Genomic DNA, 17375 nt, shown 5'->3' on the forward strand with positions numbered 1-17375 from the left:
ATAAGTTTCGCTACATATATTTACGTGGAAGGGTAGTTTTTGTGACACGTAGTATATGCCATCGGAGATCAAAAAAAGCGAAAAATTCGCCAAAAGTGTTTTCTGAATATTATCATTTTTAATGCGTTTTATATGAGTATATATGATTTTTGCTACATACATTTACGTGGTAGGGTACACTGAAAGATATAGTTTGATGCTAATGGCAATCCGAGTTTGCTTGAGAATTTCTAACTGAATTAGAAAGAAAATTGTGCTGTCTCAGCCATACGAATTTGAGGTTTATTACCTACGTATAAGAAAACTGCCAAGCCTAATATGATAAGGCAATTTTGTTTGACTGAAATGACAGTTGATAAAAGTGCAGTATTAGATATATGATTAAAATATCAAAATATTATAGTGTAGATACAAGAATTTTATGCCTCACTATCATGGCTGTATTGAACTTATACTTTTATCAACTATCTATTTGAAGAACACTGTGTTTAAGTGTTACATTGGGCAACCGGCTATTTGCTTGATACAGCCATATCAATCGATGTATTGTACCGTGCATGTTATGCGAGATTGATGAGTCGGTGAGGTGCGCGTCGACTCAGCATTAGCCGCCGTCTTCAAACTTGTTTTATAGCAAATGAGGTTAGTGAAGAATCTTTTGAATAACCAACTCCAACAATCTTTAAAGTCTGTTAAATCTCTTGAAATCTTCTTAAATGCGAAACATTTAGGGTACGAACCCGCGACAAATAAAAATTTCCATAGCGTGCGATTATCAATAGGGTAGAGATGGTGTAATACAAAATAATTGTGTACGCGAACATTTGAACAAATATTAAAGTATAAAGTGATAATACGAAAGATTAATTTTTTTCGGCAAAAAATTGGTTTCAAAACTTCTTCGATATAGACTGTATTTTAGCTACAAGTTTAGATTTTACAGAACTATTTTACGTTTTTCGTATACCCTACCTTCCAATCGAGGTTGCGTCACCCCAGCCTTTAAATTTTATAGAATTTTTTTATAACACATTTCGTTGAATAGTTCAACGCAATGTAAAACAAAGACGATTTATATTTTTTCCATGTATCTTTAAAAAATAATTTTTACGCATTTATGAGAGGTGCAGCTGAAAACCATGCATATAGTTGATTTCCCCAAGCAAATTCTGTCTGACGCAGCCATCTTATGTTTGGAAATATCTTTTAGAACATATGACTGAATCAGTAATATTACTTCAATAATTATGGTGTGGGTAAAATACGCAAACCGTATCGCTGTAGCTGAACGAGCAATACATTATGGTTGGAATAACGAAAATTATGCGCGTATCGTCGAATTATTTCTTTCAGTGTACTTTTGAGGGGAAATTATAAAAAACGGGTAATTTTTTAAGTGTTAAGTAACTAATTTGAAGTTCTGAATCATGTTCACATTGTTTAAAGCTGTTTTTGCACTTTTAGAACATTTTTTATCACAAGCGGTAGGTATGTATGACTTAGCGGTAGATTTTTGGTACTCCCATAATCACTTGTCTCATGATAATAGTTTTTAGTGAGTTTTTATATGCGGGGGCGCTGAGTTGTCGTCTAGCTAGCAACGCTACACTTTTCTCCGAAGCTTAAAGAGCAAATACATTTTTTTTACATAAAATTAGTACATAAAAATCTGCCCGCTTGCAAGTTTGAACGCACCTAGGGTGCACGACTGTTGGTTCTCGCGCTTCGCGCTCGATAATGTATTTACCTCGCTATACACGCTCGGTCTTTGGATATTCCCCACACTTGTGCACAGACTTTTTAAACTAAAATTCAAAGCATCGACAACAGCAATTTTGTGATTGTGAATTCTCTTTTGTTAAAGCTCCTTCAGCTTCAACGAACACATTCCCATTACGTATCTCGTGCTTCGCACTCGAGTTTGTCCCTCAAAGTGTATATAACTACCATAAATGTATATTATTAGAATTTATAACATCCTCTCTAAATCAGTGAAATTTCATTGATTCAAATAGGTAGAAGTGGGTCACTGACAATCAGTGAAAGGTCACTTATTGATTTAGTGAAATAACCATTTTTGGGGTTTGACAGCAATGCACCATGTCAATTTAGCCATCATAATAAAATAATATTTTAGTAAATTTAATCAAAGAATCATATTAAAAACTTAAAACCCATAAACATGATCAAATATTAATAAAGGTGAAAAGTTCCGATGCTTTTAAACGGCAAACAACCTCACATATTACTTTAATTTCAAGTAAGTAGCTCCCATACGAGTTCGAGTGTATTTATCCCGCAGTTAATTCAGTAGACTTATAGCCCGAAAATTAAAAAATTTATTTCATTAAGGAATTCTTCTTGCTGCTTAAGTAAAAAAGTAACCAGCCCTTATTGTTAAAATGTAGAGGTTATGCTTCACATGATTTACTCTGGTGTTACTGAACTGATTAGTGAATAAGCCCGAAATCACTAATTAATCAATGAAATGTCAAACTACTATTTCAATCAGTGAATGTTTCAGTCATTCATATTTAGAGAGTTCATTGGTATTAAAACAGAGGTAGGTTCGTTGTCTCCTACGAAAAAATGCGCATTCTTTGAAAAAAAAATTATTTGTTCTTTAAATCTTTGAATTGTCGGGCCAGCCTCAGTACTATTCATTTGAAAAATCATAATCCAATTGGAGTGCACGTCAACTACCAAAAGGTACATTTTACCTATTTTGGACATAAAAAAATTCGAGTTGATTCTGTCCCAAGGTTGATCCGGCCAGGGCCATGAATGCAATAGGGCCTTGAGTAGAGTTTGTTGTAACGATGCATATGCTTCATGTGTTCTTCAAATCTCTTCAATTTCCTTATTTACCCCCGGCCATCAAATATATTATCTGGCTAGAATTTTCGTTTTTACCGTCCCCATATGACTTAAATATACAGTCGACGCTACTTACGTTGCCACTATTTACCTTGCCGCTTCCCCTAACTCTCGATCTAGCTCGCCCCCCACCACGACCGCAGCAACGTACGTTGCGAGCGAAATAATTATACCCCTACGGTCCCATCTGTAGCAAGGTAAATAGCGTCGACTGCAGTTCGTTTAACATCAACTCTCGCAAGGTTTTCGGAATTACCACACGTTATCCCCATACTAAGGCTCCTTGTATTACGTGTTCATTTCCTTGCATTTCGAAAGATGCATTATTTTAACATTTCTGTTTCTTTCTCGGTAACATACGTAGAATTATTTAAGGGCTGACATTATAATCCATCTGCATTACTATTGTTTGATAATTTAACATATCGTATCGAATACTGACAACTCGACAAAAAATACGAACATCGTTGTAATCTATGGATCGCATCCTAAAATTACAGGTAAATCCGAATTGAAATGCCTCAAAGCTGCTGTTTTTTTTATTACCCAATAGGTTTAGAAATTATACCATCATAAAACTTCATTTCTACGTGTGTTGATATTATTTGCCTTTTTGAAAATAATCTTTCTTGTTCCGCTAATGACATGATTATATAAAATGCACCCGGATCAACTTTAACTTCTGATGCTACATTTTCTATCAATAGTTTCAATTTACTCGGTTTAAACTTATTGGTGTACGCCTCTTTCATATCGATACAATATAATCCTGTTCATTTAAATGAGTCTACACGTTCGTTACCATTTTCAATTTCGTTTGCGTCAACGAAATATTGCCTGAATTGATTTGAAGAATCTCTCTTTATGCCCCTGCACATATTTTTCAAATGACCTCTTATGCCGCAATTGTTACATGCATACAACTTATTCATACAATCTCTAGCGAAATGATTAAATTTACCACAACTTTTCCTTGAAGACGCCTGGTCATGTGAAGACCTATCTTTTCCTTTACGCAAATTTTTCCAAGCTTTTTTATAACTCTTCGATGCCATCTTGAAAAATGCTTATTCAGAATTTTCTTGTTTTCCACCATCGATTGCACTTTTGTTGGCTTGTTCCACACCCTTAGCGAGTGTAACTGCTTTCTCAAAAGTCTGTGCCTTAGTTTTAAAAATCTCAAACCGTGTTTTTTCACAAAGAAGTTCATTAATACACTGCTCTACACAAGCTTCATCACTTGACGCAAATTTGCAACGGGCTGCAGATCGTTTAACAAACACTACGAAACCAGCCACAGGTTGCCCTGGATTCTGGTTATTATTACTAAATTTGTTACGTTCCACTTCAACATTTGTAGCTGTTTTTATCGGTCCTGTCATTATGGTTCCCAATTCTGCATATGTCCAAGCTTTTGGTAGTTTGCCTGGTTCACATTTCGTTTTAAGAAATAAGTACATTTCATGACCTAACTTTGTTACTAAAAATGCTGCTTTTTTACATCATCTGTAACTCCTGCTGTCAACATACATAAATCAAATCTTTCCAAATGCTCTTCTAAATCATCCACATCCGATTGGGTATCTGTGAATAAATTAACCGATGTCATTTTTATTAAATTAGCTCCTACAACTTCTAAATTATTTAATTTTACTTTGTCTTTTGAACCAGAGTTCTGATTCTCTTCAAACCTAAATTCGTCATCACCGTATTTATAGTCGTCATCACTAGAGTTATCCTTATTATCACTATCATCCCTTGAATCTAATATTTATTTTTTCGTATCACTCAGTAATTTAATATTTTCTTTTAATAATACCCGTAAAACTTTTACTGATTGCTGCGTATCCTGCTCCACTAAATAATTTGTCACCAACCATTGAATCAGTTCATGTCGCTCTAACGAATATACCCATCGCGAAAAACCGAAACGTTCTGTATTTCGATGCTCCGACATTTGATCACGAGAATGAAAAAAAAATAAACGGTCTGAAATCTCAAATTTCACTTTACTGCGATTACTGAAGATCCTATCATTGTCGCCAATGTAATATATTCAACCTGCGGATCATGAAGGTAAGAAGTATTCTGAACATCTGTTTTTTAAATAGATAAATATAGAATTGTTGAAATCATACATTATTATTCAGCTCTTATTTACTCTAGAAATTATTATAATAATCATTTAGTTATTATTGGGGGGGGGGGGTCTGGCAAAGTGTGCAGTTCAGAATTTCTTATGTTTTAGCCTCTGAAGTAGACCTTTCTGACGTCCACTAAACTGTCTTCCATATCCTCTACTCTTGAATTACATGGTTAAGTAAACTTTAACAAACTTATTTCTTTCATGTAATGCACATATCTCATATATTGACCTAAAATATACAAACGCGAGAAAAATGATTAAGGTGAGAAAAAAATGAAGAATCATTCCACTAAATATCAAAACACTTCTTCGCAGAGTCAAAACAGGTCAATCATACCACGAAATTTTCCATGAACGAACATTTTATGTCTTCATAAACTTGAAGCTGAAGGTTCATTTCACATGCGTCAAATTCTAGCCCAGTCGCGTTAGCAGAACAAGTGACAATTTCCAATTGTTTATCAAATTCTTAATAAAAATGTGCTTGTTTAATCATTTTTTCTTTTTTTCCTGTTCATTTAAAAGAGAGGATATTTATCTATAATCCATAACAATGTCACTGGATTACCATCAGCAAAATTTGACTTATGCTTTTTGAAAGAGAATAGTGTCAAAACGTTCATGTAAAAAAATAATAACGAAAAAAAATAAATAATATGAAAAAATTCTTTAAATTATTTCTCTGTATGGCCAAATACTGTACAAATATGTCATTTCTTTCATAATTTAGGTTTTTATAGAAAATTTTGTGATACAGTTGACCTGGTTTGACGATGCTAACTTTTTTTCATATTTTTAATATCAGATATTCGTTTTTTCTCAATACTTATATTGTTTTGTTACTCACAAAAACAACATAGATAAGTGTAACAAAACCTTGTAAAAATACTATGAGAGATGAAATAATGTCTTCTTTAACTTTTGGGAGAAACTAACGAATGTGGACAATTAAATCATACTTCGAAGACTTCCAGACCATTGAAAAGTTTTATTTAATTAATTACTGGATAAAAAACTGACGGTTACGTTTAGAGACAATTCTAGTCTCATCATCAGACCTTGCTTAACATTTGAAATTCGGAAGAAAAAGAATCAATTGTTGTATAGAAGGCACATTCAGAAAACCCAGTGTGAGTGCTCACATTTATTTTGATATTTCTTAAAGAGAACTTTCTTAATTATTTAATGAATGTGGAGTTAAAAACCAACTATTGTAAATATTTTTGAGGAAATTAAAATTATGGACGGACAAATTTGTATAATAAAGTGTTTTGTGAAAACGAAAGGGAGATGTGAAGACCAATGTACAGTAAAGTTTATTCATCTCGGATTATTTTTTGAGTTACTATAGGGCTTACGAGGTTTGCCATTTTGTCTTCAAAAATTGGGATTTAAAATTAAAAATCATATTCCAGAAAAATCCGTGTACAGTAAACCTCAGCCCAAACATAACCATAAATTCTTAAAAATTATTAGCTTTCCTCAATTCATGATGAATTTTTTTTTACAATAACGGAGCTTTCCTTATAGGAGCTTGACGACCCTGTTTAGAAAAATGTAAGCAATGGATATCAATTAATTTCAATAGCCTAGGTAGAAAAACTAACCTCAAAAAAATTTTCCTAATTTAATAAAATCATTCTTTTTACAGCTTCGGTCGATTTTAGGAAACGTTTTAGTCAAATGAAGAAATTTTTTGTTTAGTTGACCAAATTCGTTTGCTTCAATCAATCAAAGATTTTGGTTAAATCGTTTTGTAGATTTTGGAAAATATTCTATCGAATGACCCAAATTTTTTGTTTGGATCTACCAAACAATTCAAGAGAGCATCTTACTAGAATCGAACACAACATTTAGTTGATTTAGCCAAAATATTTTGTTGAAAGCATTTACTCATGGACGCATTGGCACTTGGTACGATCGGGTACTCCAATTCAAGATGATAGTCCACTATTAATTGCTGAGCGCAATACTGGCCCAGTAATTGTTGCAGGAGTCTCAGTACTGTGCATCTATACTGATTCAGCACTTCCTGGTAATGCTACGCAGTAGTGGCGTGCGATATTGGCGCGGAACTGCATGCTAGTACTGGTTATGTACTGGCAAGCAGCCGGCGTACGAAAATGCCGTTGTTAACTTTAAAAATTACAAAATGTCTTTCAACTGTTTTTAGGATGAATCTACTTTATCCACTCGTAGCCAAATACAATTTCTTATTTCAAAATATCCCGCTATGTAGAAAATTCAATAGTCAGCCGGAGTTTCCAGCAGCGCAATATTGGCCCAGTACAAATCACCAGTACAGATTGTTGGCTTCAAAATCGAGCAGTATTATACAAACAGTCTAAATATTTAAAAAATGAAAATAATAAGTTTTAAAATATTGTTCATGTGTTTATAAATATCAAAAACTACAAATACAAATATCACAAAAACAATTATTATCTGGGTTTTTTTTCAGGAAAAAAAGTATAAGTTTCATCTTTATGATAAATTGCAAATCCACATTAATGTGGATTCCCTATTTAATATAAAAAGAAACTTTGCGACTTCCTAACATATAACGTCGATATATAACGTATGCATATTTCTACTATATTGACTAAAAATAGACAAAGGCTAGGAAAAAGGGTTTCCACAAAAAAACGGAAGTGAATTTTTGTAGTGGATAATTTTCAAGTAGATAAAATTGAATTTTTTGGCATCCAAACAAAAAGAAATTGAATAGAGTTGACATGGTAACAATTTTCCATGTGATTTGTAAAACTAAACACGTGAAGTTAATTTTTTTTAGGTAAATATTAGTTTGAAATCGCTGTAAAGATCACATTTCGTTTTTCTGTATTAAGTTTAGACCAAAACTGAAATCATTCCTCAACATATATCGAAAGACTTTTTCACAGAAGCTAACTTTTTGTTTATATTTCTGATTACTACGTTTTGGGTTTTTTACAGCACTTTTGTTTCTTGCAAAAACAACAACAATATTTTAAAAACTTATATTTATACATTTTATCAAGTATTTTATAACAGATTTCAAAATGGAAATTGATACGATTATTGTATAAAATTGCCGCTTTTAATGGAAAATGTTTTAAATCTAGTATTAAACATGTTCCCTATAATATATACACGATTTTCAAATTATAAAAATAAAAAATGTCAACCTATTTTAGTAATTACAAAATCGAAATATATTTCCTCTGCACAATATGCTTGAAAAATGAAACTGTTCAGCGTAATGTGACCTTTGCATTCATGAAATGCGATATGTGTCATTTCCAAAGTAGTTTTTATTATACTAAATACGAAGCCGTTCCCCGATTTTTTCAACACTTCAGATCAAAGTAGATAACTTTATAATTTTTTAATTAATTCAACATCTAGAAACAACCTCATTTTTCAGATAACTCAAACGGTCCTTGTGATTGTCGCAAAAACGTTGAAAAAAAGTTTTATTGAAAACTTTGTACTCACATATTTACTTTAAATAAAATGAAGGTCGTTCTTTTCGCTTTTGCATATAAAAATTTGTTAAAGTTTATAATTCGATCATCACCTGTTCACTAGATACCTGCATGACTAGTAAATCATCATGTTCTGTAAATTTGACATTTTGACAACTTATGCAAAAACTAAACGAATTCTTTTCAATTCTTTGAACCTGACCCAATGTAAGGATATTTACTTGAATTTATATATGAATTTCTTTGAAGTAATTATAATTCTTTTGTAAGCGCATTCAACTGAATTTATTACAATTCAATTTTAATATCTTCGCAAATAAATTCTTATCAGTTCAGCAGATTTCATACTTTATTAAAAAACGAAGAAAAGTTACCATGACTTGATTTCAAAAAATGTAATATTTCGCCGAGTATAGCCGTTTTCATTAAACCGTATTTTTTAATAATTGTTGTTTATTTCTCGAGAATAATTTGATTTCATTCAAAAATAAGGTGGTTGTGGAATTCAGAGTTAAAAATTTATTAATAATCGCACATGAAAAATTATTTCTGAAATAACAGATATTGAAAGTCAGAAAAGTATCTGAAAAGACTCACCTGATGCTGAAATTTTTTTCGAAAAAGCTTCCTACCGAATGCCAAACCTATGTGCGTACTACTGGATTAAGTAGAAAAAGAAATGTATGTCAATGTCAGAGTTATGAGGAAAGTCATTTTCAGCTGTTTGAAAATGTGTCCGGGCCTTTTCTCGCTAGGCGCTTGTGTTTGTCCGTTTAAAGTTTGTGAATGGAAGATAAGGGGTAACGAGATAAACAAAAGAATACAAGCATTAAATTTGTTGCAACTCAAATGTCAATGGTCTTAAAATGAAGGTTTTCATTATCATATTGGCAACCTTGAACCAAGGTGCACATCTAGAGAAAATTCATCATTTTAAGATCGAATTTTTGCTTCTTTCGAAAGTAGCGGAATGTCGGACCGAACTTCCATCCACCTGATCGCCTTTTAAAACAGGTTGTCGGCTTTGCGCTATTTGCTTTAAATAAGTAGTAATAAGTAAATTAATTATTCCTCCCATTATCCCCTTCATCTATGAGTGAGTCACGCTACCCCGAAAGGGAAATGGCTTCATAGTATAGTAATAATAATAATAATAATAATAATAATAATAATAATAATAATAATAATATTAATCTAATTTCTAATTTTCCTTCATTTAATAGGACATATTAGTGATTTAAAATAAAATTATTAGTTCGTATTACAATGACATCCCAAGAAGAGCCGGGATGTAACGAGCAAGTCATGCACATTAAAGCCCGAGCGTTTAAAGATGTTCGGAGTAGGTCATTTAGGCAAATCTGTACAAATACATTTTTTTAAATAAATACAATGAACCCTAAATATAAGGCCCCCTGATATAGTTCTTCCCAGAATTGACGTCGCGCCACAAGTAGGAGTAAAAGGAGCTGCGCGGGGTGAGCGTCGTTCGCTCAGGCGTGAACAAACAAAAGCGTTTTCTACGAAACAGCCCTCTATCTGGGTAATTCCCCACTAAGGTTAGACCCAAAATCGGTCCAGTTTCAGAGTTTCACTGTAAATATAAACTGTCATAATTAATTCTAAGAGGGTTTATGAGCAACAACTAGGGATGTGCAACATTTTTAAAAACCTGATAAGGAAGCGTTCATAAACCATGTGGCTCATTTTTATGGGAGGGGGAATGTATTGAAATAGCCATTTTAAGCCACTTGAGGGGAGGGTGGATTTGAGAATTTGCCATTTGGCTTGAGGGCATGTGATACTTAGAAAATGATTGATTTTACTAGTTTTAGGTTCCCCCGGCTTTTTTCCTAAAATAATAAATATTTTGTCTTAAAAATTTGGGATATGATAGCGAACATGCAAGCGGACGTCCCACCACACTTTTTTCAGGGTTAATTAAAAAATTTTTAATTTGGCTAAATTTGATTAATTTGTGTGGCGCTTAGGAATTAGTATCGATATTATCAGTGTTAGATTCCCCCGGCCTTTTTCCTACTATAATAAATATTTTGTCTTCAAAATCTGGGGAAATATAGCGAACATGCTAACGGACGTGCTCGCACACTTTTTTTGTGAGTTAATTAAAAAAATTTTTTATTTTTCTAAAGATGTGTGTGTGTATATTTCGATGTTATGTGTGTTATGATTATCTCATATAATTCTTCTTCTTTTATGCTACCGACAGAATCGATACGACAGAGACCTACATTATCGGAATGACAGAGAGCTAAAAAACGATCCTAACCTCAAAATAGTACCTGATTGACCACATGACGAAGTATCACATGCCCTTAATTATTTGATTGAGATATTATAAATAACAAAATTCTACTCAATCGTATCCCTTATGAACTTTAAATAAGGCGTAACATGTATCTAATGAAGAGATCAAAAGCAGTGTGCCTATAATGCTTATTGACTTACACGAGTGTCTCGTCGCGTCATTTGTAAGTTCAGATGGTTTTGAAAAATAAAAATTAATGTATATTTATTTATAAATAATTTTTTTTAACACGAACAGACCATGTGGTCTTTTGTGGGGGGGGGGCACAAAATTAAGGCTAAAAGCCAAGTTATGTTCACATGTCCGATCGGGGGCTTAAGATAAGCCCAAAACACAAGTCATATGTTTTATGAACGCTCGCTAAGTCAGGTCATTATTTTTTCGGATCGAGTCAACCAGGTCGGGTTTTTAGATATGCAACCTAGCTAGAGAACCCAGCACGAAATAAATTTTGTTAAATAACATTAATGTTAACAACCTTTTCAATTTAATATTAAAATGTTTCAATTCTTAAAATTTCATGTTGAAATATGTTCCATTTTCAATACAGTAGTTGAATTTTTAATCAAAAACAATTTTATACCAAAAGAGATACATTTTTAACCCAAAAAGACAAATTTTAAACCAATCATTTTAAATTTCGAGAACAAAATTCATTTATGACGAATCAGTGTCATACACAGTCAAACAGTTGAACTTCTAAGAGAACAAACAAATTTTCAACAACATATTTAAACTATTAACCAAACAGTACCATTTTCAAAGCCAAAATGCGTATTTTTTAGAAGGCAATAAAATTTTCAACAAAAAATTTAATTTTGAACTAAAAAGAATGCTTGTTCGACGTAAAGCACGAATTTTTATTTTAAACGGACGAATTATAAAAGAAAGTTAAATTAAAAAATGACTGCATCAAATTGTTGAATTTTTAAATTATTAAATTTTTAAAGAAATAGTTAAATCTTAAACCATATAGCACAATTTCCAGCTTACAAAAATGCATTTTTATTTTCAATTTAAAGAAGAAACACTGAAATTCAAGTAAAAACAGTAAAATTTTCAACACTTTTGAAAATGTTTAAACAATAATATATTTTTAATATACAGAGCTAACTGAATTTTAATATACATTGTAACTTAGTTTAGAATAATGAACGAAATATAGTAAATGCAATACTAATTCACTGAAAAAATGGTACTTGTACTAAATGAATTTTATTTGGCTGAAGTAAGTCAAATTCCTGATTATTTGCAAAACCTTGCTTTGAAAAAATGATTTACTTTTGCCAGTGAAATTCTAATCGTATTGAGTTAACATTGCTTGATTTAAAAGTGCAACCTATTTTTACGGGGGGAGGGGTATTTCTTTGAATCAAAGAAATATTAATTGAAGACTCGTTGTTTCAAATAAATGTGTAATGCTCATAAATCTACTTTACTGGATCAATTTCTTGAATATTTGAAGCAAAAAAAGATCTCATTGATTTAAATTAATATTTTTTTGGCTTAAACTATGCGGGAGTGCAATAAAACAGCTCGTACTTCAATTCATATAAATAAAAATCTTAAACCTAAAACAGGAAAATTCTATAAAAAAAACGACCTCAGCAGGAATCACACTTGGGTCCGTTGAATGTAAGTCCACAGCCATCACCTGGACGAGCCACAACATAGCAATTCTAATCGGAAAGCTGGATTTAGCCCTAGACTATAAACATAAAGTAATATCTTTTAAAATATCAATTCCCGATTATTACTGCTACATGCGCTAATAGGTCCCCGAGATAACTTTTGTTAAAAAGGTCAGAAAAAGTCCCCTGATTACAAATGTTTTGGTTATTTTCTCGAATCCATTATTAAAAATAAAATGTTCATAAGATCATTCGTAGCATCTGTATGCAAAATTAAAACTTTTTCGCCTGTTGCTGTTTTCTGTCAGAAACTGTTTGTAATTTATAGCGTTACAAAAAAAATCTTTTTAAAATAAAATTGACATATTTGCACAGTTGCACTGTATACCAGTCACAGCCAGTCGGTTACGAATTGCCTTTTTGTATGCAAGTTTGAAAAAGGTCAAGTTGACGAAAAAATAAAAAATAAATAAAAAAATGCACGTCTCTCTTAAAAATATAATGGATTGATATGGAATCAATATGAATCAATATATTAATTAATTCTTCATATTCCCGATCTTCACACGCTGCTTTTACACAGGGTTCTATTGTCGGTTTTCAACATTTTTGTCGCTTGTTTATTTTTCTTATTTTCCATACAAAATTGCAATTATTTAGCAAAAGTTGTAAAAATTATTTGTTTTAAATAGTTCATATTTTAAAATTATAAACACAGTGTAGCCTGGCCTCAATTTAAATAAGATGCCTTCTTATTATTTAAACAAAGTTAAGAAAAATGATTATTTTTGGGCTTTTTAAATTACATAGTTTAGTTACTTTCGCAATTAAAAATAATAATTTTTAAACAAAAAAAAACGAATTTTTAACTAAATATTACCATTCTTAACTGAGGATATAAATTTTCAAGTAAAGTGATGAGTATTCGATAAAAATTTTTTTTTTCAAAAAATAGTTTAACTTCCCAAGAAGTAGTTGAATTACACAGATCGACAAGATTTTGACCCAGAAAGCAGAATATATTTTTCTGAAGGTTTTTGCTATGTTGAATCCGAATCTAATTTACAAATTTCCCAATTGGCTCTAGTTTCCGAAATATCCTAACCTAAAAGTGCAAAAACAGCGATTTTTGCCCTAAACAGAGGTAAACTCACAAACATAAAAATTTCAAAATGTCATATCTCAGCAAAAAGAAAATATATTTCAGCAAACTCAACGGCATTCGAAAGGACGATACTTACACTTTAAAATGGTTTTTATGTTTTTTTGAGTGAATGCAAAAATTCGATTGTACATAACCTCAAATATAGGCAAACATGGCTGTTTTTGCACTTTTAGGTTAAGAAATCTCGGAAACCAGAGCCATTTGGGAAATTTGAACCTCAGATTCGAATTCAGCATGCCAGCAACCTTCGGAAAAGTATATTCTGGTTTTTGGGTCAGAGGGTGAATCTGATTTTGTCGGTCTGTGTTATTAAACACGCCTGCAAGGTTTTATGTGCACGTGGATTTGAATCCTGTGATAGTATTGAGCAAGAAAGTTCGATATCAAGGGCACTTTCGCACGTCAACATCTATATTACATACCAACAATTGGTCATCAAATAAAAAGTCTCGATTATAGTGATAAATCCTCAAGGTTGACAACACTCTGATTAGTAAATACCCACGTAAATACTTCTGAGAAATCGAGCGTTCCATTGTTTTTTATGACAGAAGACTAGTAAGCACTAATCTCAACTTTGTTTAATCATTCTTTTTGGAATTCTGCTTGGAAAGTTGTATGAACCCGCGTATGTGGTTATGTACTAAATATACCAATTCTGGATCATTGATTCTCATCACTGCTGTTTTGAAGGGCATGCGATACTTTTTCATATGAGCATTTAGTTTCCCACACTTTTTATACACAATTTTTAATTTTTCAAAAAATAATAGCACCCATATCTAAAGAACAATCACGCGGACGTCTGGGCACTAATATTTTTCTGAAAAATTCAAAATTGTAAATAAAAAGTGTGGAAAACTAAGTGCTCATATGGCAAAGTATAACATGCCCTTAAAACAGCAGTGACGAGTACACGGAAAAGAATTATCATTGAATCAAGAAAACGCGTTTACTTATCGTTATTTAAAACCACCATTCACTTGATTGAAGAATATTTACTTAACGAAAAATATGTTTTTGGATCAAGCAAATGGTGGTTCTAAATATGGACAAGTAAACGCGTTTTCTTCATTTAATGTTAATTCTTTTTCCATAAATTAATGATTCAGACTTTTTCTATTTACTGAATTAGAACCTCTGTGAAAAAATGTGTACGTCAAAAAGTTAGGAACTTGTAGCTAGGTCACGGATACGAGAAAATAAATGAAATATTGTATCTTATTTCTATGATGAATAAATGGACAAATTACGAATCTTCTTACGAACAGGTCGAATTCTCTACGAACAGTTACTGAAACTTTCAGACTTAAATATAAACAGAAAAACTTAAACCAAGAGTGGGTAAATACACGCAGCCGTCGAGGCCAAATAAGATAGGATTTATTGCGTGTTACGCAAGCCAAAGTGAGGGCCACACATAGTCGATTCTACTATCGGCGAGAAAATTGTAGGTAGGTGACTTTGAGGTGTAACAACTTAGCCAGAAAAAAATGCTAGCGTAATAAGTAAATAGTCATTTGCAAGCTCAAAGCTGCCAAAAAGTAAAATCCTAGTAAAGATATTAAAGCGATTTAAACTCCAGAGTATAACAGATAGGCTCTGTAATTATTTACAATCTCCCGAATCATATGTACAAGTGTTTTGTTTCTTACAAAAACAAGTATTGAAGGTTATTAATAACTAAGATTTTCAGGAAGGAAGTTTAAAATATATATAAAGTAAGAGTAAATTTATTATTTCAATAAAACAAATTATGTGAGGCTTTTTATGCTGTGAACCGTTTAATTCATTATTAGCTGATAATTTTCTTCGCACTTTCTTCATCTCGGTTTGAATTGGCGACAAAGGTTACTAATGAATTAGACGTATAGAAATGCTGTATCAAAATTTAAAGGAGAATATACACATAATGTTAACATTATTTGAATGTTACGATGAATATAATTGTATCATGTTTTTTATTTTGTGAACTGATTAATTTATTAACAACTGATTCTACTAAAAGTTACATTTTCTGGAATCAGTTTAAAAGCTTAAGATTAAATAAAATTTTTTAAAATAAAATGTCAAATAAGAAAAAATATATAAAGTTTAAGTTTTACAAATGTTTTATAACAGAATTATATTTTAATATCTTTTCTTTTGTAAAATTGTCAATTGACTGTTAGCTAATTAACGTTTTCTGATAATTAAAGTAAATGAAGATTAAAACTTAGTTCCTGAAATTTAAGTAACATAATTTAATTATTGACTTAAAGCTTATATAATGGAATATTAAATTAAATTCAATATTAAAAATTAATTTAACCTAGCAATTATATTATTTCAATTAGATAATTTTTCAAATGATTCTGATGTACTAAAATGTGTATTTGCATTCGATTTTTCAAATCATATGAAAATAGGTTTGATTTCTTTCTGAAATTAGTATCAAAAGTTACCAATAAAACAAATTTTCAAAAATGAATGTGATATTAAAAGAATATTTAGAGTAAAAATTTTTCCTATGCTTGAATGAAAATGATTGTTTAATGCTTTTTAAGATATCATTTATCAAAAAATCAATGAATTGTTAGATGAGTAATTTTTTCACAACACCGAAATAGATAAAGATTCAATTATAAATTATTTTGCTACCATAATATAATTCCGGAGTTTTTAAGAAGAAGCAAATGTTTTCTTTTTTTACATCTGGGTAATCATTTTTTTTTTTAATTGTCAAAGAGATAAGTAAATTAAAATTATCAAAAGAACTTATGTTAAGAATTAGAACAATAGAAGTGTCTTAATAACTTTGAAAGATTTTGAGAATAATTTTTTTTAAACAGTTATGGGAAAATTTTAAGCAGTTACTAATTAATTATGAAATGATAATTTTTAATTTTAAAGATTTCAAAATTGTTCAAAAATAATCTGGAAGATTTTAATAAAATTATTTCCATTTTCCGTGATTTAATTCAAATTTACGTAAACTTAATTTTTTAGGGCGTCAAGAGCAGGAAAAATATATAGTTTAGATTCATGGGAAAATTTCAAACAATTTTTTACTAATGAGTTCTAAGAGCTCATTAAAAAAGATTCAAAAACTTTTCATATTATTTTATAAAATAAAAAAAAGAGTTAACAAGTGTTTAAGGCAACATCATGCCAAAATAAATAATTTTAGAACAAATTTTAGTAAATTTAAGAGATAATTACAAGTTTTAACACCATTGAAAAACAATACAAATTTATAAGACATTTTAAGACTTTTTTGAAAATTTAGAATAATGATATAAATTCTTTAGGTTCCCAAAACAATTTCTTAAGATTTTTTAATTTGAAAAATGAGCTTCAGCAGAAAATTCAAAAAAGAATTTAAAACATCAAATATTTACTTAAATTTCGAGAAAGACTGGAAGATTTTAAAGCAAAATGTTTTAATTTTGTAACATTAAAAATGAAAAATAAATTAAACCATAACATTCTAAATTAAGATTTTTAAACTGAAGAAGATTTAAAAAAATGCAGATTGATGTGAAGGTTCTTAAACAAAAAGAAAGCCAGACGTTAAAAACGCAAACGTCTGGACACTAATGTTTTTTTTTCCAAATGAAAATTTGTGAACAAAATGTGTGAAAAACTGAAAACCCATATGATAAAGTATCACATGCCCTTAAGGGCATGTGACACAGCTAAATGCCTATATTACCGACCACAGTTTTTCAGTTCACTGAATGTTTTTTTGAACCTCAGAACTTTTTTTGTAAATAAAATA

The 17375-nt window shown here is 30.9% G+C and overlaps 1 protein-coding gene across 6 annotated transcripts in view; it reads right to left on the reverse strand.

Annotated features, from left to right (window-relative positions):
- Window positions 1-17375, reverse strand: part of LOC117173202 (peroxidase-like) — a 136760-nt gene that overhangs the window by 45352 nt on the left and 74033 nt on the right. The window contains exon 1 of one of the 6 annotated variants that reach the window (XM_033361634.1): window positions 3839-3861. The exons of the other annotated variants lie outside the window; for them this stretch is intronic. The gene's annotated coding sequence lies outside the window, so the exon portion shown is untranslated. Of the gene's footprint in view, window positions 1-3838; window positions 3862-17375 lie in introns of those variants that run through there. 6 annotated transcript variants of the gene reach the window in all.

The sequence above is a fragment of the Belonocnema kinseyi genome, chromosome 5, assembly GCF_010883055.1.
Source record: "Belonocnema kinseyi isolate 2016_QV_RU_SX_M_011 chromosome 5, B_treatae_v1, whole genome shotgun sequence".
Classification (NCBI taxonomy): domain Eukaryota; kingdom Metazoa; phylum Arthropoda; class Insecta; order Hymenoptera; family Cynipidae; genus Belonocnema; species Belonocnema kinseyi.